The sequence below is a fragment of the Heloderma suspectum genome, chromosome 6, assembly GCF_057233095.1.
Source record: "Heloderma suspectum isolate Gila_16-S chromosome 6, 16-S_ref, whole genome shotgun sequence".
NCBI classification, from domain to species: Eukaryota; Metazoa; Chordata; class Lepidosauria; order Squamata; family Helodermatidae; genus Heloderma; species Heloderma suspectum.
In genome coordinates, this window is record NC_139463.1 from 100,520,930 (window position 1) to 100,542,632 (window position 21,703).

At 45.9% G+C, this 21,703-nt stretch overlaps 1 protein-coding gene across 1 annotated transcript in view; it reads left to right on the top strand.

The window, feature by feature from the left end:
* The window catches only part of CACNG6 (calcium voltage-gated channel auxiliary subunit gamma 6), a 35,005-nt gene that overhangs the window by 923 nt on the left and 12,379 nt on the right, over positions 1 to 21,703 (top strand). The window lies entirely within an intron of this gene.

Here is a 21,703-nt window from a genome sequence, read left to right on the forward strand (position 1 = left end):
CTTGTGCTGAAGCTGTGGAGCCTCTGGGAGATGTCGGCCAAACTATCGCAAGAGGCCCGGAACTATCATGAGAGCATGCGGGTGGGCGGGAGCAGCCAGCTTGTTTAGCTGGCTGTCAAGCAGGTCAGGTGGGAGGGAGGCAGCAGTATAGCTGCCACTGTCAGAGGTGGGGTGGTGGTGATGGCAGCGGCAGCTCACTTGAGGGGCAAGATGCCTTTGGCTGGGCCTAGGAGGACTGGCACATGAGGAGGGTTAAGCCTTCCCAAGCTGTATCAATCACAATTGCACTCCACCCCCTGCTCCCCAAACACTTGTTTGGTGGGCTGTGGAGAGCACGATATTCATGGGAAAATGGCACGCGTGGTCATGAATATTGCAGCATTTGGCAGGCTGCGGGGAGCATGTATTCATGGGGGAATTTGGCCGGAGCTGAACTCAAGGCTTCCAAGGGCCACATGTGACCCGCAGGCTGTGAGACTGCCCACATGGGCAATGGACAGTGGTGCCCTGACCCTGGGCACCATGTTTCCATGCAATACAACACATGCGCTGTATCACAAGTGCCACCTTAAGGAATGGCATGTGCAGCGTGATAAGCAAAGTGGTGGCTAGGACTGGAGCATCAGCAGCCACCAGCAGATATGGGTCCCTCCACCCCAATTTAAAAGAGTAACTGTGACCTTGAAGTCACTCCGTGACCATCCATGAAGGCTTATCTCCTTACGCACTGCCCCCAACACATCATCTTCATTCTCTCTCTCTCTCTCCCCGGCCCCTGGTCCCTCCAACTCACCCTGACCACATACATCAGGCCTTCATGTGACCCGCTATCTCCACCCTGGCATCTCTTTGCAATGTCAAGCTTAGCCCAAGGCATTTAACATGAAGAATTGCTGATGTGTTGATTATCTCCTGCTAATGAGGCTTAATCTTCTTGCCTCTGCCAGCATCACTCACAGATTCCTGTTCTACAGAGTATGCTTTGCTTGAATACAAATTTGTCCTACAGGTTATATTAGCATAGTATAACTATGGTTAAAAGTATCCTCTTCAGTTTGATGTGTGGGTGACAGTTCATGGACTCAAAGAGGCTGTGTAGGGCGCCAGATGATGAGTCTCCCATATCAGCTCTAACTATTTTTTCACTCCATGTGTAAACTGTCTGGAAGGAAAGGGTGCCTCTGAGCTTATGCAGAGTGCCTGTCCCTCTACACTGAATCATTGCAACCCATCCCCATGCATTTGAGGTTAGGGGGCAGAGCTTCTGGGAAAGGAATGTGGCCTATGGGGGGGGGCTGGCCCCTCTCCAATTTTTGAGCTTCCATTTAAAAAAAGTAGTAGTAAGGGCCAAAATAGACATGATCTTATTAGTGCAATTAATAATTGTGTGAATGCTTTTTGCAAGGAAATTGCAGCCACATGAGGCCTCTGATCCAGGTCAAAACCACAGTGTGGGGAGAAAGGGGCTTTAACCCTTTGTCCCTACCATGGTGCTGATCTGGATTGGGCCCCTACACAGTTACTATTTACTAAAAAAAAAAAATCACAATTATTGATTGTGTGATTAATTTCACATCTGTTTTTGCCTTACGTCTCTAGCTATTTTACTTGTAGAAATGTAAGCGAAAGTGTACAGGTAGTATTCTACCCTTATACTCATGAAGAATACAATAAATAACATGAATATGAAGCTTCCTGTATTTATATACTGGCAGTCCTGCAACAATGCTCTGCCCCTGCAGGCCCCAAACCTCCTGGCTACAAGTCTGCATGGCTTTCAGGCAGGCACATGAAATGAGGGATCTCCCATTATAGACATTGGCCCAATTCACACAGAACCACCCTTTTAAAAAAAAAAACCTGGGTTGTTGAAAACACAGCCACATGCCTGCACACGCTACTCAGTCACTCCCACTGCAAGTTTAGTTTAGCAAGTTTGATTGTTTAGCAGGAACTCTGGCTTGTGTGGGAGTAACAAGCCAGAGTTGGAAGCCTGGGTTGTTGTGGCACGTGAACTGGCTCATTGAGAAAAACATTATCCCGTCAATGTGCTCACCCATCTTCCTTTTCCCTTGGGAGTGTGCAACATCACTCTGCCTTTAACTATTTTCTTATGGTCAACTCTGGCATGGGGATCTTTTTTCTCACTCCTTTCTATACTGCACAGTGGATGACAGGGTCTAGTTCAGTGGAACAATTCAGTAATTCTAGACTTGGGACTTAATGGTCTCCCCCCACCCCCTGCCCTTGAATTGGCAGTGTGTGCCTCTACTCACTGCAGGGGTGCAGAGAACCTCTTTCAGGCCAAAGGTCTGAAAGATTTTTGGAGAAGCTCTATCAGAGGGCGCTTTCCAGTGGTGGGTAAGGCCACAGGCAAAAGGGGTAGGGCCAAAGAATTTAAAAAAAAAAACACCACCAGCATATTTTAGCTTAATGCTTTTACTGCCAGTAACTAAGCCTTAAGAGAGGCATTTCAACCTTTAAAAATTGGGTGGGGGAAACTGCACAAAAGCCAGGAAACCACCAGGAGGTTGGCGGTTGAGGGAAAGGGGCATGGGGAATGCCAAAAGGATTGGATGGATTTGGCCTCCAGGCCTGAACTTCTGTACCCCCGACTAACTTCAGAATGTCGTAAGCCAGCCCTCTTGTGTTTGGGGCCCCTTCTGCTCATTCTGCTAAGAGGGGTCCTGGGCCTCTGCCCCAAAGTCCTGCCCTGGCAGCACCACTGGTCTAGTTTGTGTGGGAAGCTACTATGCAGGATAATAAACTGCCCAAGTCTGTTTTCTGATGCAATTAATCCCTCTTTCCCCACTGTGCTTACTGTTGGTTTGAAAACAATTTCTTTAATTGCTCTTGTTCCTTGCCTGGCTGCATTTGGGCCATTGTGATAGGTCATTTGCAGGGCTTAATTTATTTATTTATTTTATTTATTTATTACATTTATATCCCACCTTTTTTCCTCTTTGAGGAATCCAAGGTGGCGTACATAATCCTCCTCCTCTCCATTTTAGCCTCACAACAACAACCCTGTGAGGTAGGCTGGGCTGAGAGTCTGTGACTGGCCCAAAGTCACCCAGTGAGCTTCCATGGCCGAGTGGGGACTAGAACCCAGATCTCCTGGCTCCCAGTCCAACACTCTAGCCACTACAGCACACTGGCTCTTAATGTGAGCTGAGGCTAGCTGTGGCTTTGCACTGGAGCCTGTGAGCTCAGCCCTGGGTTTAGAAACTGTTTTTTAAACAAACATTGAGATTTTCAGGAATCTATTTGATATATACCCGATTCCTCTCCTACGTACAAACCTGCATGGTTGATCATCCTTCTGCACCCATCCCCCTGCAATAAGCCACGATGTATAACTCCAACATTCAAACATCCTCTATTCCAGTCCCGGTCTTGTTTACCTATCAGCTATTGTTTATTCACACGCAGGCCAGAGGTTCTCCTCCCCAAAAACTGGCACCCGTGGCAGCTTCCTCACATTGCCTCCTGACAAAGCTCGTCTTGGCTGATCTTCATCCCGTTGTTGGAGGCTGGAGCAGAATCATGCCCATGGGCCTTCAACACTGGACCTCAATGCATTCATCAGCTGTTCCAGTCATTTTCAGACAACATATGGTTTAAAGAATGAGCAGGGAATGGGAAACAAGATCACGGTGGCAGGCTCCACAAGACTCACGTGTGTTTGCTTTTTCTTCCTGGTTGCATACAAAAATACAAATGTAGGGGCTTCTGCACATAATCAGAAATCCAAATATACCATCTATTCAAAAGAACAAATAGATGTTAATAAGGTCAAAGGTGGAGCTTGCAGCCATGATTTTACTTCCTCACTACTTGGGATGGACAAATCTGTCAATTTCAGCTTCTCTCAGTTTCTCATTTTTCCAGTCTTAAGTTCAGTTCATCCCAAACTTTGACATTTTTTAAAGAGTTTGCATGAGATTCATATGCATTTTTGTGCACATTTCTCCTATCAAGTGCATTTTGTATGCAACTTTGCCTAATATACAGTATGTGTTTTAAAGCTATTTTCCTAATATATCACATTTTTTAACGTAAATCTCCCAGGGTAGACCCATGTTGTTCTTTCACTGGCGCATTTAATTTCCCCTCCTCCTCCAGCTAGGGATGAGCGAACTCATGGTGGTCCAGGTCGCACGCCGCTCGCAAGTTGCTGAGCGGTCCACGAGCGCCCAGCGAGTGGTCTGCCGCCACCTGATCCCTCACTGAGCCACCATTTTGCATAAATCGGCCTTTATGAAAACAACTGAGCAGCCATTTTGCGTAAAATGATACTACTCCCCCCCATTTGATGGACTGAAAAGCGCTCTTGTGACAGCAGGGAGATATCCCAGCAACATCAAGTAGCGGCTATATTAGGTTTCAAGCAAAGAACTGGGGAGGGTTTTTGTAGCGGTAAGCCTATCGTCTGTTATTCGTTTTGTCTCACTTGAAATTTCCAAATAATTGCCAAAAACCCTGCCAGGCTTGCCACCGCTCTGCAGCAGCCCTAAGAAGATGCGACAATTGGTGCTGCCTTGTTTGCCAAGACCATCGGCAGGAGATGAAGCATTATCATCTTGCCCTCCGTTCCTCTGAGTGGTGGGGCATTCCAGGCTAGCTTCCTAGTTTCCTTCTGAGGAGAGGGAGAGTATGCCAGAGTTTTTCAACCTCTGTGTCAAGATCTGTTTATTTACAGCTTGAAAAGGAACAAATGGGAAGAACAGTCAGCCTAGTATGCTGTTCCGAGGCAGAATCTCTGGTGGGGACTCCTTCCTTACTCCATATGGGAGGGGCTGTAGCTCATGGTAGAGCACATGGTTTGCAGGCAGAAAGTCCCAGGTTCTATCCCTGGCATCTCCAGGTAGGGCAGGAAAAGCAAATGCCTGAAACCTCAGAGAACCTCTGCCAGTCAGTGTGGACAGCACTGGGCTAGATGGACCAAGGGTCTGACTTGGCATAAGGCAGCTCCCTATGTTCTTATCAGCTAACTTTTCTCACTGTAGCTCTCTCTTCCTCCCCCCAGTATCAGGCAGCTTCCCATGATCCTATGTTCCATAACTCGCAGGGGACACAGACAGACAAAGCAGCACTGGCTAGAGGTTTTGGAGGCCCTTGGGCAAGCCACTCTCAATGGGACCTGTCCCTCAGTGACTCTGCCTTCTCATCACCATTGTCACCAGGTGCTATTGCTCCTTCTCCTCTTGTTCATCATTGCCACCACTTGCTTGCTTGACAGGGAGAGGGCCAAGGAGCAAGTAGGCAGTAGCATCTGCTGGTCCTCCTGCTCATCACCACCATGTTCTGGGCCAGAGCAAGAGGCAGGTGAACAAACAGGCTGCAATGGTTGCTGCAGTGTGGGCTCCTGGCCACGCCTACCCTTGACACCAGCCCTGACACAAGCGCTGGCCCAAGACATTTACCTGCCTGAAGCAAAGCCAGTGAGGGCCAATACTTTAAAAAGTCTTGCTGCACCATTCAGACACCATTTCCTGCCTTCATCTATCCCTCCTCATGGTGCCGCATGAAGTAGGTTGTTTCACCCTACAGTATGGCAGGGCTGTGCCTGTGCCTGCGCACACAGAGAGACAGACAAAGAAAGAGAAAGAGAGCTTAGGTTGTTCAGCATTTGCTCCAATCACCCAAGACAGCCATTTTCACATAACGTCCAAAGATCCAAATATACACTTTTTAAAAAAATCCCATCATATTCATTAGCGTGACCAGTTGCAAGGGAGGGAAAGACTCCTCTCCTCTTAATTCAGGGGTAGAGGAATGCTTTGACCTGAGAGCCACATTTTCTTTCTAGGAACCTTCCAAGGGCTGCATGCCAGAGGTGGGGTACAGCCCAACCAAAAGTGGGTGGGGTTAAAACTATAGGGGTGGGCCACCCCATACTCTTCCATATACATATGCATTCTCACACATAACACACACCCATTCATACACATGCACAAAACCCAAAACTGCCATCCAGAACAGCATTTTTTTAAAGCCTCCATGGGCATGGGGAGCCATTTTTCAATGGCCAGGCTGAGGGGTGATTTTTAAAGCGGGGTGGTTGCAGTGCATGGCAATACTTCCTAAAACTCTCTCTTCTCTAATAATACAGCTCTTAAAGAATTAACAGATGTAGTCATTCCTATATTTATGCATATCATTTCATGGTGAGAGCCAGTGTAGTGTAGTAGTGAGAGTGATGGACTGGGAGCTGGGAGATCTGGGTTCTAGTCCCTACTTGGCCATGGAAGCTCACTGGGTGACTTTGGGCCAGTCCCAGACTCTCAGCCCAAGCTACCTCACAGGGTTGTTGTTGTGAGGATAAAATGGAGAGGAGGAGGATAATGTAAGCCTCCTTGGGTTCCTTGCAAGTGGAAAAAAGGTGGGATATAAATGCAATAAATATGGCAGAGCATTTGGGTTCATAGAATCATAGAATAGTAGGGTTGGAAGGGGCCTACAAGGCCATCAAGTCCAACCCCCTGCCCAATGCAGGAATCCAAGTCAGAGCATCCCCGACAGATGGCTGTCCAGCCTCTCCTTGAACTCCTCCAGTGTGGGAGAGCCCACCACCTCCCCAGGTAATTGGTTCCATTGTCGTATTGCTATAACAGTCAGGAAGTTTTTCCTGATGTTCAGCCCAAATCTGGCTTCCTGCAACTTGAGCCCATTATTCCGTGTCCTGCACTCTGGGATGATCAAGAAGAGATCCTGGCCTTCTTCTCTGTGACAACCTTTCAAGGACTTGAAGAGTGCTATCATCTCTCCCCTCAGTCTTCTCTTCTAAAGGCTAAACATGCCCAGTTCTTTCAGTCTCTCTTCATAGGGCTTTGTTTCCAGCCCTCTGATCATCTTTGTTGCCCTCCTCTGAACCCTCTCCAGCTTGTCTGCATCCTTCTTAAAGTGTGGTGCCCAAAACTGGACACAGTACTCCAGATGAGGGTTGAATTTGGAAAGTCTTATCTTTTTAGACTTATGTGTCTTTGATGTCAGCTACTGAATATACATACATACATACATACATACATATATGAGAGAGAGAGAGAGAGAGAGAGAGAATGAGCATTTGGATGTGTGTCTGGCAGAGTGGTGGGAGCAGGGGATTAAGTATGGTATTTCTTCAGATATTAGTGGATCCTCTGCTGCACAGTGCTGGCTTCTTTAAATGCAACAGCTCTCCTTTAAATGGATCTATTTGGAGTATCGCATACTGTACCGTAGAAAGAAATGTTGTGGTGAGAATGAATCCTCTGGCTATGATTGGCTTGGGCTGCCCTAGTATCACAGAGGGGCAAAGCAGGGCTCTGATTTGTCATTGGCTGAGCTAGTCCGAGCCTATATTAGAGGAGAGCAGGCAGAAGTACTTATGGCGGAAAGGGTGAAAACATAGCACCTTGGGAAGCAGAGGATAGGGTGTGGTCCCAAAGGAGATTTCAGTCCAGGAATTTGTGATTAGGATCAGAACGAAGCTCCCAAGTCCTTTCATGCACAAACCCACTCCTGGTTTTCCCCCAAATGTTATTTTTCAGCAACTTAATTTAGGGGGGAAAGCTTTTTAACTGTTGCTAAAGTCAGAAAATGGGGAGTCAGAAACCCTTGCTGATCTACTGCAAATCAATCAGAGACCTACCAGAAGATCCCAAACTATCTTCTGCCCCAGTGGTGGCTCAAGCTCTCCCACCACCTAAGGTGGGAGAACACATGTGGTGCCGCCGCCACAGTCCCCCACCCCCCATTGTCACCACGTCCCCGCATTCCCCTCTGCCACTGCTCCTGCCACCTGCCTTCTGGTTCACTCTGAAAGTCCCCTCAGAGTGAGCCAAAGGGTGGGCAGAGGGTGGACAGCTGCTCCAGAGTGTCCCACCAACCATTCTCCCATTGCAGCATTTGCCACAGGAGGAATGTGGGACTGGCAGGGCTTTCCAGAGCACCCACTGTAGTGCTCCTTTGCTAACGTGAGGTGGCGGATGGAGACCCTGCTGATGGTGGGATGGCACACAATTCCTCACTCCTCCTGCGGTAGAGGATTCACTCTGCCTCATGGGAGGACCGGTCCTGTTCTGCCAAGCCCTTCTCTAGCCCACATCACAAGCGGACACTATAAAATTATTGCTACCTTTTGTCTAGAAGTGGGGCCAATTTGTTTGGTTACGCAGGCACATCAGCCCAAACACACCTCCAGGCTTGTGCTTGTCATCAGGCAGTGTTGCGACCTGGCCTAAGCCAGAGGGGCAACAAGCCAACTCACAGCGAGCCAGGTTGTTCCAGGAAATCTGGCAGGGGGAGGTGCCAGCAGGCAGGATGAGCCAGAGCAAGACCCAACGGCAGCTGGAATGTTATTTTTTATTTTTAAGACTTCCAATGTAGGCAACCATGAATAACAGGCCCCAGAGCATGATCAGGAGAAGGGCCAGGTAGCCAAGGCCGGGCTGAACCGGAGCAGGAACCAGAACAAGTAAAGCAATAGTGCAGAGGCAGATAGGAGCAGGTGAATGGCTGAGATACATCTGAAGCCAAGTGAACTGCTGTTCAACCAAAGCAGCCTTCCCCAACCTGGTGTCTGCCAGATGTGTTGGACTAAAACTCCCAGCATCCCCAGGTAGCACAGATAGCTGGGGATTCTGGGAGTTGTAGTTGAACACATCTAGGGAAGACCGAAGCAAAGTTTGAGGAGGATACAGCAGCTTTGCTGAGGCTAAGCAGGTCTAGGCTGGCCAGTGCCTGGATGGGAGATCAGCTGAGAACCTTTATGTAGACTGGCTTGATTTCAGTTGGAGAAAGGAGGGATATACATCAACGCCATTGATAAGGGTCCAAAATGACTAAGTAGTAGGGATGGGTGAGAAATTAATTCTGGCAAGGTGGTGGTGTTGGGGGTTATTGGTGTTTTTTTCCCAACAGATTTACCCAATTTGCACTTCCCAAGCCTATAAGCAAGCCATGACAGAGTTGTGTACCAAAATCCAGATTTTTACGTGCTCTGTGATGCAGTTCATCTGGGGAAAAATTCTCACATTAGGGGAAAGTTCACAAAATGCATATATTTGAGAAAAGTGCACAGAAAATTGTATTATAACAATGGGAAGTACTTGAAAGAAAAGGGTACATTTAGGAAATGAACACAAAAAATGTGTACATCAGGAAAAATATGCCAAAAAAATTGAAAATGCAATGAGCTTGGCCTTAAAAATCCAACAAACTCAGAGAGAACAAAACTGATAGATCCGTCCACCCCTACTAACTAGTCATTCTTAAGTCCAAGGCAGTATCTCAGTACTATGCCTAAGCTTGCCAAACCCCTGAGAATCTATGATAGAGGAAGGTAAAAACTGATCTAAAAGTCCAAATTCTCACAGCTCAGGTGAACTGGTCCTTCTTGAAGCAGGTATGCAAAAAAATCCTGCTGCTTTCTGCTTGTGACCAGCATTGCATGTCTCCAACTTACTCATCCCACATCAGTGGTATTTCATGACTGAATGTGCTTCCCTGTGTTAGGCTGATGACAAAGGACAAATGAACAGGTCCATTCTGCCAGGCCTGCTGCCCTTACTAAACCATTGAGAAAGCAGATATATGACTGTTGATCTACCATCTTGAAAATGTGCTTAATTTCCCTATACTGTGAAGAAACCATTATGTACGGTTGTTTAAGGGCATGTCACTTTGATCAAATTAGCTGTAGTCTCTCATGTCTATTCTCTTTGAGAAATCATGGAGGACGGGTGAAGTGCCAGATGACTGGAGGAGGGCTAATGTTGTCCCTATCTTCAAAAAGGGTAAAAAGGAGGAACCTAGGAACTACAGACCAGTCAGTCTGACATCCATCCCTGGGAAAATTCTGGAGCGGATGATAAAGCAATCCATCTGTAAGCACCTTGAAAACAATGCAGTATTACTCAAAGCCAACATGGATTTGTCAAGAACAAATCCTGCCAGACGAATCTGATCTCATTTTTTGATCAAGTAACCTCCCTTGTGGACTGTGGGAATGCTGCAGACATAATATACCTTGACTTCAGCAAAGCTTTCGACAAAGTGCCCCATGATATCCTGATGAGCAAACTAGCTCAAAGTGGGTTAGATGAAACAACGATCCAGTGGATCCATAGTTGGCTACAGAATCGGACTCAAAGAGTGCTTATCAATGGGACCTTCTCAAACTGGGGAGAGGTAACGAGTGGGGTACCGCAGGGCTCAGTCCTGGGCCCAGTGCTCTTCAACATTTGTATTAATGACTTGGAGGAGGAGATGCAGGGAATGCTGATCAAATTTGCAGATGACACAAAATTGGGCGGGAGAGCTAATACTTTAGAAGACAGAAACAAAATTCAAAGTGATCTTGATAGACTGGCACGCTGGGCAGAAAACAACAGAATTATATTTAATAGGGATAAATACCAAGTTCTGCACCTAGGAAAAAGAAACCAAATGCACAGTTACAAGATGGGGGATACGTGGTTCAACAACACTACAAGCAAGAAGGATCTTGGAACTGTTGTCGATCACAAGCTGAATATGAGCCAACAATGTGATGTGGCTGCAAAAAAGGCCAATGCTCTTTTGGGCTGCATTAATAGAAGCATAGCTTCCAAATCCCGGGAAGTACTAGTTCCCCTCTACTCAGGCCTCATCTGGAGTTCTGGGCACCACACTTTAAGAAGGATGCAGACAAACTGGAAAGGGTTCAGAGGAGGGCAACAAAGATGATCAGGGGACTGGAAACAAAGCCCTATGAGGAGAGACTGAAAGAACTGGGCATGTTTAGCCTTGAGAAGAGAAGACTGAGGGGAGATAGGATAGTGCTCTTCAAGTACTTGAAAGGTTGTCACAGAGGGGAAGGCCAGGATCTCTTCTCGATCATGCCAGAGTGCAAGACCCGGAATAATGGGCTCAAGTTACAGGAAGCCAGATTCCGGCTGAACATCAGGAAAAATGTCCTGACTGTTAGAGCAATACGACAATGGAACCAATTACCTAGGGAGGTGGTGAGCTCTCCCACACTGGAGGCGTTCAAGACGAGGCTGGACAGCCAGCTGTCTGGGATGCTCTGACTTGGATTCCTGCATTGAGCAGGGGGTTGGACTCAATGGCCTTCTTAGGCCCCTTCCAACCCTACCATTCTATGATTCTATGTACCTCTTTCTGGATCAAAGTTGCCCCTCTAGTCTACTGTTTGCCCCATGGTTTTCATGTAAAAAAAAAACCATCACAGATCAAAGACTGAAATCTTTCAAACCAACATGCAACCTGAAACTCAGCTATGCTTCGAAATTCATACTTCTCCAAATTTTGCAACTGAATTCTCGAATTAAAAATGCATATAAAAATGCATATATTAGCAAAAAAATATTAAAATGCATTGTATTAGGAAAGTGACTTGCACAAAATGGGTATGTTAGGCAAACTTGCATACAAAAATGCATGGATTAGGAGAAATGTGCACAAAAATACATACAAATTTGCATGTGTGTTTTGTTTGTTTTTCAAAATTCTCAGCATTCAGGATGAACCTAATTTCAGATTGGAAAAATTCTCAAATTTCAGGAAAAAACAAATTTAAGATTGGAAGAATGAGAAACAGAGAAATCAAAACGGACAAATCCTTCCATCCCTACTTTGATGTGCAGATTTTAGCAGATAACATTTATCTCCATGCTGTGAAAAGTGTAGCTTCCTAGTTTTTTGCACGTAGAGTTACAGTTAAAGGCATAAGAGCTGGACAAGCCTTTTTGTTCTGGCAGGGCAGCGCTACCAGTAGGCTGAGTGAGACGGATGCCTCAGACAGCTGACCTGGGGTGTCATGAAAGGGCAGCAGCCAAATTGTTCATTATTTTATTTATTATTATTGTATTTTTAGTGCCAGGGATGGGGAAAGGTGCTTGTGGGATTTTCTGCTTCAAGTGCCAGAATAACTTAGCTGGTCTAGAGCATTATATATCTTGACTGAAGGTGAGTTAGGGGGTGCCATTTGCTGCTGCACCCCAGCCAGCAAAATCTGGGCCCTGTCAGTTGGCAAATTGAAGTGTTGCGTAATTACCTGATGAGGAATCGTGATGAATGTGTGAACTGGCTGATAGTAGCTGAGCCAAGAAACATTCTTAGTAGAGTGGCCATGTGTCCTGTTTAGAGAGGGCAGCCCTCTATTTGAAGGGCTGTTAGGGGGTTGTCCCCTATTAGAAGGTGTCCTCTATTTGAAGGGCTGTCCTGTTCAATTCCATTTTGAAGATAAAGAACCATAAGAACAGTTGCCCATCAACAGTTAGCACCCCAACAGCAGACTGAACAGGCAGCCATGCTGGTCACCTGGTCAGTCTTCCACACTGTGGTGGAGACGTACTATATTTCTATTTAAATTATAGCAATTATTTCTAAACTTAGATCTAAACATATAAATTAGCATATGTATATTTTATGCACATCACTGTCTACTTTTGTTCTCTTTTCTGTGATGATTTATGAGTTCTTATTTATGGACCAATCACCCTGGGTTTAAGGTAGCCTCCTATGGATAATTGCATCCTCTCAAACCTTATGCCAGCAGATTTAACAAGGGTGTGCTTAGAAACAAGGCGCATTCTCCTGCTGCTTCGCTAGGAACAAAGAATCACTCCTGTGCTGCTTTGACACCCCGGAAGGGTTTTACGATCAACCCTACATTATTCTGAAAGGCCTTTCGCCCTTTTCACTCACACTGACAAACCTTTCTGCTCCATTGCCTCATTGGCAGAGTTGCTTTTAAACCCACTGCTCCACCCACAGTTATTGCAGACAAATTGGAGAGGGCTTGGAATGTCAGACAAATGAGAGACAGACCGACAGATGGAAGGAGCGGGATACATTTAGCTCGGAGGAAAGAAGATTAAGCGAAGGCGTGATAAACTGGTTTCAGTTGCTTAAAAGTAATGTGAGAAGGAAGATGGAGGAGAGCCATCTCCCCTGACTCTGTGAAAAGACGTCTTGTGCTTCAGAAGTAGGTAGGCCTGGGCAGAGTTTCGCTTCCCCCACCCCAAAAATCCAGCACTGGGGCAAGCCCCAAAATGAACCAGGCAGTGGCAGCATCTTCAGGAAGCATGCTCAGAGCACCATTATTAAAGGGTAGAGAACTGTTATTTAGTGTATTACTGCATTTTCTATTTTTTACACATACATTTTTTTAAAACCATGTATTATTACCATTACCATTATCATAATCGTGTTTTAGATCCTCAACGTGCATGGTGCTTGACAAAGTACAATAGGACAAGTCCCTGCCTCCAAGGGTTCGATCCATGATCTGCCTTCCACGAGAGGAAGGGCTCAGCTTGCAGAAGGTCCTCTGCCCCCGCCTGATTCGGGGAATACCACCCTCCCACAGCTCACCCTATACAGCAGGGTTTCCTGACTCTGTGTAGCATTTTCAGGGGTCTGGAGTAGCTGCTTCCACCAGCCCATGCCTAAATCTGGATCCAACCCAGGGAGTTTACCGTCTGCCATGACATGCATTTATGGTTTGTTTCATAATGCATAATGATTTGGGAAGTTTGAGGGGTTTATAGCACTGGGTTAGATCTGGACTTAATCCTACTTAGAAGAGACCCACAGAAATCAAGGGGACTTGACTTAAGCTTCACTGATTTCCATGGGTCTACTCTAAGTGTGCCCAAGTCTGGATCCAACTCACTATTTTTGTTCTGAATGTCAATTTGATGGAGAGGGGATAGTATTCCTAGTCATGGCAACAGCAACATGTGGCTGTGCCTGTACTACTGGCGTTATGTATTGATTTATTTATTTTAAACAGTACTTACTGTGCCTTTCTACCAACATAGCCTTTAAGACTACTTACACATTCCATTAGAAATAAGGTTATAAAACAGTAATAAAGCCATAGCAGTTATACGATTAAAAGCAATAAAAAAGCAGAATGCTACAAAAATCCAAGCAGCAATAAAACAACAAAAAACCCTCAAGCACCTAATGAAATCAGTAGCAAAATCAAACAATCAAATCAAACAATATGTATACGCACCCATCCATCTATTTATATATCTATTCATCCATGCATGCATGCAATAAAATTACTAGCTAATGAAAGCTTGATCAATTACTAACAAAAGCTTGGGACAGGTGAAGATGATCCCATGCAAAGATATCTTCGCGAGGAGTGCCACAATTGGGGTGCTACCTAACAGAAAAGGCCCTGTCTCCAGTAGCCACCTAACTCCTGAAGGTGGACACACCTGGAGAAGGGTGGCGAACGCAGCTGGTTGAAAGACTCCAGTGGGAGAAGGCAGAAGTTCTGGGCAAAGGGGGATGTGGTGGTATTGTTGAAGGGACATAGGAAGAAGAAGAATCTAGGAAGAGGAAAAATTCTACAAGAGGGGTGTTGAACCTATTCCAGCCTGAGGGCCAAATTCAGTTGCAGAGAAGCTCTCAGAGGCCACATTCCAGTAGTGTGTGGGACCAAGGCAAAAGGGCTGGGGCCAACCCTCCCGCCCCCCACATATTTTAGCTTAAAATTCTTAGTTCCAGTAACTTAGCCTTGGGAGAGGCATTTCAATCTTTTAGAGGGGGAGGGACTGTGCAAAAGCCAGGAAACGGCCAAACAACCGGCAGTCAGGGAAAAGGCAGTGGGATCAGGAGAAGGGGGCATGGCCATCTGGGGACCCCGAAAGAGCCAGATTTGGCCCATGGGCCTGAGGTTCCCCACCTCTGCTCTACAGCAGGGTGAGCAACCTGCAGCCCTAGAGCCAAATGTGCCTCTTGGCCTGATTTCAACAGCTCTGCAAAATATCAATTCAGATGTCTGAACTGATCTTTTGCAGAGAGCTGTTGAAATCAGGCTGTTGCAAGGAGGAAGGGATGGGGGCAAGAGAAGGGAATGGCAGGAAGAGAGGGGGGGTGGCAGAGAGAGAGAGGAGTGGCAGAAAGAAAGAGAGTAAAGAAAGGGGTTTGGCAGAAATCATCGCTGTGCGGGGAGGAAGGAGGGGCAAGAGAAGGAATGGCAGAAAGAGAGAGAGAGAGAGAGGAGTGGCAGAAAGAAACAGTAAAGAAAAGGGGTTGGCAAAAAGACAGAGAAAGGGGGTGGTTCTGCTCACTTTTGGCTCTGCTCTGGCTCACCATAAGGTGGCCATGTGTCCTCTTTTACAGAGGACAGTCTTCTATTTGAAGGGCTGTCCTGTCCAATTCCACTTTAAAGATAATGACTCGTAGTCATAACTGTTGGGTATCAACAGTTAGTACCTGGGCAGCAAACTGAATAGGCAGGTACACTGGTCACTTGGTCAGTCTTTTACAGTATAATGAGATGTACTGTATTTCCATTTAAATTGTAATAATTATTTCTAAATGTCCATCTATACCTATAAATTAGCATATGCAAATCACTATTCTCTTTTGTCCTCGTTTTGGTGATGCTGGCTTCAGACCTGCCCAAGACCAGCATGCAGCCCCCAACAGATTACCCCAAAGGGAATGCAGCCCACAACAGAAAAAAGGTTCCCTACTTCTACTCTACCAGGTACAGGAGATTTAAGAAAACTGACAAAGTTCAGATAGGAAGCCTATAAGAAAAGGCATATTATCAAAGTACAGGCAAAGAGTTATTTTTCCCAAAGGGAAGATTTTATTGCAGAATCAATGGGCTTCTTCTTGTCACCGCAGAAAGGATTTTACAGAGGTGACATGAGCTGGGCTTTGGAACTCACATTTGATATTTGGTGAGTGTTTGGATTCAAATCAGTATTCCTTTGAATTTTTCTCTTTTGATGTTGGGAGACATGCTTGGATTCATGGCTTTAGCCACTGTTAATTTTTATCTCAGTGGTTTTAATTTCTCTTAACCTCATTCCTGTTAACTAAGATGTACAAGCTTGCCTGTATGTCTCACCAAATCAGACAAGTCTAGGTACAAATTAATTACATTTGACAGCTGCAGTTTTATGATGACTCTTTGGTTCTCAAGTTCAGTAAAATCTAGAGGTGGTTTTGGGATGGAATAACAAAAACCTTCCGAAAGTTTGAGTACTTGTATGTATACTTCCGTGTAAAATCTCAGAGACATAATTCTTTGGGAAGTGACTGGTGGTAAAGCTAATCTACATAAGATGAGTAAATGGGCAGCAAGGAACAAAACTTCAACATACATAGCAATAATTTAAAGCAGCAGTAAAACCATCAAAGGCCATTAAAACCTTAGGAAAACATATTTTTTTTACCTGGAGCCTAAAAGCCCTTTGATTCTTTGCCAGACAAGCAGATAAGTGGAGGGAATTCCATAGATAAAGTTCCCCTACCAGACAGGCCCTATGTATCCCTAATAAGCATCCACCTCACCTTTGAAGGCAGGGCACTCAAAGCTGGGTTTTTGATGACAATCTTAACAGCTAAATTTGTATGGGAACAGGTGGTTAACAGGAAGGAACTTCTGTGATGCTCCTACAAGACAGCAAGCATTGTAGTTCGTGTACTTTCACAACCATCAACATGGGTTTTGTTAGGAGTAAGGCTGTAGTGATGGCCATGAAAATGGGCAGCTTTAAAAGGGCATTAGACAAATTTCTGAAGGATAAGGCTGTCATGGTGATCTGCTACCTCCAGTAGTAGAGGCAGTATGGGGGAACTCTGTGGAGTTGCTGGGGAACAGAAGTGTGCTGTTGCACTTGCATCCACCTTGTGGGCTTCTCATGGGCATCTGGTTGCCTCCTGGGGGAACAGAATGCTGGACTACATATGTCTTTGGCCTAATCCAGCATGGTTCTTTGTATGCTCTGAGGTTAACATTAAATAACTTACTGTGCATGCAGCTGTAAGGCAGCTGGCTTTGGGCACCTGCTCTGCTGAACGTTGACCGCACATGCGCAGAATCTTCTGTAGCATTCCGAGCTGGAGAAGGAAGTTGAGGAGAACAGCACTCATTTCACAATGCAGCTAGCCATTACAAGCTGGACAAATTCATAAACATAAGAACATAAGAAGAGCCCTGCTGGATTGGACCAAGGGTCCTTCTAGTCCAGCATTCTGTTCACACGGTGGCCAACCAGCTGTTGACCAGGAAACCACAAGCAGGACATGAGTGCAACAGCACCCTTCCACCCATGTTCTGTAGCAACTGGTGTACACAGGCATGTTGCCTCTGCTACTGGAGGTAGCACATAACCATCAGGACTAGTAGCCATTGATTGCCTTCTCATCCAGGAATTTATCTAATCCCCTTTTAAAGCCATCCAGATTGGTGGCCATTACTACATGTTGTGGTAGCGAATTCCATAGTTTATGCACTATGTGGAGAAGTCCTTCCTCTTATCTGTCCTGAATCTCCCAGCAATCATGGGATGACCCCTGGTTCTAGTATTGTGAGAGAAGGAGAAAAACATCTCCCTATCCACACCCTCCACACCATGCATAATTTTGTACACCTCTATCATGTCCCCCCTTACCCTCCTTTTTTCCAAGCTAAACAAGCCCAGCTGTTGTAGCCTTCCCTCACAGAGGAACCAGGTAATATATGAATTTCAGCACCAGTGCTACAGAAAAATGACTAGCCCACAAAACATGTTTCTAGCCAACCTGCCCACAAATACTAATACGTGTGCCATATTGACAGCCTTAAAAAAAGAAAATAACCCATTCTCATTCCACTCACCACAGCAGAGCAAGTGGCTATTTACTGTGTGAATGGGCCACCACAGTCCAACACCATGGATTAATTTTGGTTTCTTGGTTTCTCCTTTTTCCATTCTTAAGTTTGGTTCATCCTGAACTTTGAGAATGGTTCCAATCTTAAATTCAGTTTGTCCTGAAATTTGATAATTTTTTAAAAAAACGTTTGCATGAAAATTCACACCCATTTTTGTGCACATTTACCCGAATACATACATTTTTGTACACAGTTTTGCCCAACAAACACATTCTGCAGGTAATTTTCCTAATATAATGCACTTCTGAACAGTATTTTAACTAATATACACATTTTGTGTGCACTTTCCCCATATACGGATTTTGTACACATTTTTAAAAAAAAATAGAGAGCCCTATTGCAAAATTGAAGACATGCACATTTAAGTGTGAAATTAGGTAAGTGTGCATTAAAATGTGAACCCAACAAATTTCTCCACCCACCCCCCATCCAATTGTACACATGTGTGTGAACCTTCCTGAGGGCATTTTTCAAAAGACACTGGAAAACCATTATAATTTATCATGCTCACATATTTGCCATGCCCCTGATGCTCCAGCTGACTTGAATTACCCACAACCTCTGTCTGGCTCTTCTCTGTCTGGCCTGGGAGGGCAGGGCCCCAACCTGACTCCAGCTATAAAGGCTGCTCTTGCTGCTGGAGGTGCCAAAAGCCATCTAGCTGTGAACCCTGCTGGACAAGAACCCTGTTCTTCTGCCGGGCTTTCTGGAGGCCTGAGTATGTGCCTGGGAGAGAGGATATTGGGCCACTGGCGGGGCCTGAGTGGGGCAATCAGTGTAGTCATGGGTATTTATTATTGCATTTATATCCCTCCTTTCTTCCTCCAAGGAAGCCAAGGCAGTGTACATAAACCTCCTCCTCCTCTCCGTTTTATCCTCATAACAACAACCCTGTGAGGTAGGCTGGGCTGAGAGTCTGTGACTAGCCCAAAGTCACCCAGTGAGCTTCCATGGCCGGGTGGGGACTAGAACCCAGATCTCCTGGTTCTCAGTCCAACACGTGAACCACTACACCACATTGGGTAGGGGGAGATATGGCATTGTGAGGAGGACTTGCCAGGTAAGGGGAACGCAGACCAGACAGTTAATGGCCGTGCTGTGTTCTGGTCCTCCCCGCACCCCCAGGTTTGGTGGTTGCCCTATCAGCTTGCCCTCGGGTCTCCAGCTGCTTTTAAATGCCAGACTGGTACAAAATAAGACCTCCCTCATTCATGACCTAATAGTGGATGACGAGGCTGATCTGGCATGTATAACCAAGACCCTGAGCAGGGACAAGTCAGTCTCTCCCAGCTATGCCCACCAGGGTACTTGGTCCAACGTAAGAGAAGGCTTGAGGGCCAGCGGGCAGGTGTTGCTGTGGTCTATAGGAATTCCATCTCCCTTTGTAGGCTCCCTGTCCATGTGACTACTGGTTTGGAGTGTTTGCACCTTGTGTTGGGTCAGCGGGACAAATTAGGGATCTTGTTGGCGTACTGCCCACCCCCCTGCTCAACAGATTCCCTAGGTGAGCTGATGGAGGTGGTCTCGGGTGTGCTGCTGATATCCCCCAGACTGTTGGTTCTGGGGGATGTCAACATTCACGCTGAGGGCAACTTGTCTAGGGCGGCTCAGGATTTCATGGTCTCCATGACAGCCATGGGACTATCCCAACATGTCATCAGCCCAACACATATAACAGGGTATACTCGAGACCTGATTTTCTCAACTGGACATGGAATCATAGAATCATAGAATAGTAGGATTGGAAGGGGCCCACAAGACCATCGAGTCCAACCCCCTGCTCAATGCAGGAATCCAAGTCAAAGCATCCCTGACAAGTGGTTGTCCAGCTTCATCTTGAATGCTTCCAGTGTGGGAGAGCCCACTACCTCCCTAGGTCATTGGTTCCATTGTTGTATTGCTCTAACAGTCGGGAAGTTTTTCCTGATGTTCAGCCCAAATCTGGCTTCCTGTAACTTGAGCCCATTATTCTGTGTCCTGCATTCTGGGATGTTTGAGAAGAGATCCTGGCCTTCCTCTCTGTGACAACCTTTCAAGTATTTGAAGAGCGCTATCCTCTCTCCCCTCAGTCTTCTCAAGGCTAAACATGCCCAGTTCTTTAAGTCTCTCCTCATAGAGCTTTGTTTCCAGTCCCCTGATCATCTTTGTTGCCCTCCTCTGAACCCTCTCCAGCTTGTCTGCATCCTTCTTAAAGTGCGGTGCCCAGAACTGGACACAGTACTCCAGATGAGGCCTAACCAGTGCTGAGTAGAGGGGAACTAGTACTTCATGGGATTTGGAAGCTATACTTCTATTAATGCAGCCCAAAAGAGCATTGGCCTTTTTTGCAGCCACATCACATTGTTGGCTCATATTCAGCTTGTGATTGACAACAATGCCAAGATCCTTCTCGCTTGTAGTATTGTTGAGCCAAATATCCCCCATCTTGTAACTGTGCATTTGGTTTCTTTTTTCTAGGTGCAGAACTAATAGGCATTTATCCCTATTAAATGTCATTCTGTTGTTTTCTGCCCAGTGCTCCAGCCTATCAAGATCACTTTGAATTTTGTTTCTGTCTTCCAGGGTATTAGCTATCCTGCCCAGTTTTGTGTCATCTGCAAATTTGATCAGCATTCCTTGCACCTCCTGATCCAAGTCATTAATAAAAATGTTGAACAGCACTGGGCCCAGGACTGAGCCTTGCAGTACCCCACTCATTACCTCTCCCCAGTTTGAGAAGATCCCATTGATAAGCACTCTTTGAGTCCAATTCTGTAGTCAACTGTGGATTCACCGGATCGTTGTTTCATCTAGCCCACTTTGAGCTAGTTTGCTCATCAGGATATCATGGGGCACTTTGTTGGAAGCTTTGCTGAAGTCGAGGTATATGAAGTTGTAATGGCTCCAGGAGTGTAACCAAGTCACCTGTAGTTTTAGAGGGGCCTAGAGAGCCATAAAGCTTTGCTTAGGTTCATTATTGGTGCAATTCTCTTGCTAGTGGGCCTCTGAGCATGTGAAATGAGTCAAGGTCAATAGCGCGGCCTCAGCACATTCCATGCTAATGAAGGCTAGTATCTTATCAGGTCCTAAGATGTGCCTGAGAAGTGAGGCTATGTTTATGCCGAGCTACAGGTGTCTGTGCTGGGAAAGTTCTGATTGTTTTCCTTCTGACCAAGCAACTGTTTAGCCTATGCTTAGAATGAACAGTAATTAAGGCTTGTTGCTGTCATGCTGCCTCACTGCTGACATGTATGGTATAAAACCCATTTTACCCCATGGCTCTGGGTTCAGAGAGGCTGTCTGATCCAACCATTGAGTACACCTGTGTGCTCTAAGTACTCAATAAAGTCTCCTTGTAAGCAAACCTGGATCTGGCTTATCACTATCTTGGCACCTCTAAATTAAGAGGCCTACTGCAGGAGCAATACAGATGTCCACAGCATTCCCGCAGTCCACAAGGGAGGTTACCTGATCAAAAAATGAGATCAGATTAGCCTGGCAGGATTTATTCTTGACAAATCCATGTTGGCTTCGAGTAATGCTTTGACTTAGATTCCTGCACTGAGCAGAGGGTTGGACTCGATGGCCTTATAGGCCCTTCCAACCCTACTATTCTATGAGTCTAATCACTGCATTGTTTTCAAGGTGCTTACAAATTGAGCACTTTATAATCTGCTCCAGAATTTTCCCAGGGATTGATGTCAGACTGACTGGTCTGTAGTTCCCAGGTTCCTCCTTTTTACCCTTTTTGAAGATAGGGACAACATTAGCCCTCCAATCATCTGGCACTTCACCCATCCTCCATGATTTCTCCAAGATAATAGACAGCGGTTCTGAGAGTTCTTCTGCCAGTTCCTTTATTACTGTAGGATGCAGTTCATCTGGCCCTGGAGATTTGAACTCATTCAAAGTAATTAGGTGTTCCTTCACCATATGCCTATCAATCTCAAGCTGCAATTCTGCCCCTTCAGCCTGTACTTCGCCTTTGCCACGGGGGTCATATACCCTCTTTCGGGAGAAGACTGAGCCAAAGCAGGAATTGAG